Consider the following 472-nt stretch of genomic DNA (forward strand, 5'->3'; position numbering starts at 1 on the left):
GGTCATCTCCAAAGATGTTGTTGAGAGCTGTGGACTCCCGCTCACTGTTGGTCAACACGCCCTCTGTCCAGATTTGTGTCGGTGTAAGGTTGTCAGCCGATCTGATTCTATGGTTGTTCCAAGCTTGTCTAAATAAATCTAGTCGTTTTTGGATTTCTGACTTGTACACTACTCATGTTCTGGGTTCAGTATTTATTCATCTTCAAACGAATAGAAAAGCGTGTAGAAGTAGTGCACAACTTGCTGGAAAACATCTCTCCAAAGTCGTTCAATACGTTGATTGTGTACAGACTGGCCTGTAATGTGCCTTGGGTGTCCTCGTCCCTGCAGAAGGTTCATTAAAAGAGCAACCAGAGTGTTCTCCCCTCCGTGGTCCGATCTCACTCTGGAGGGTGACCTGTACAGACAGGTGGCTCGAACAAAATAAGTCAACACTGTCAAAGCGGTGTTGTCTGTGCTGCAGTTGATGTAA

The 472-nt window shown here is 45.8% G+C and overlaps 1 pseudogene; it reads right to left on the minus strand.

Moving 5' to 3' along the window:
• Position 1: 1 nt before the first annotated feature.
• LOC147817981 (uncharacterized) overlaps positions 2 to 472 on the minus strand; it is an 8,511-nt pseudogene continuing 8,040 nt past the window's right edge.

This window comes from Seriola lalandi, unplaced genomic scaffold, assembly GCF_002814215.2.
Source record: "Seriola lalandi dorsalis isolate HSWRI2012SDOR001 ecotype SW California unplaced genomic scaffold, Sedor1 jcf7180002054784, whole genome shotgun sequence".
NCBI classification, from domain to species: Eukaryota; Metazoa; Chordata; class Actinopteri; order Carangiformes; family Carangidae; genus Seriola; species Seriola lalandi.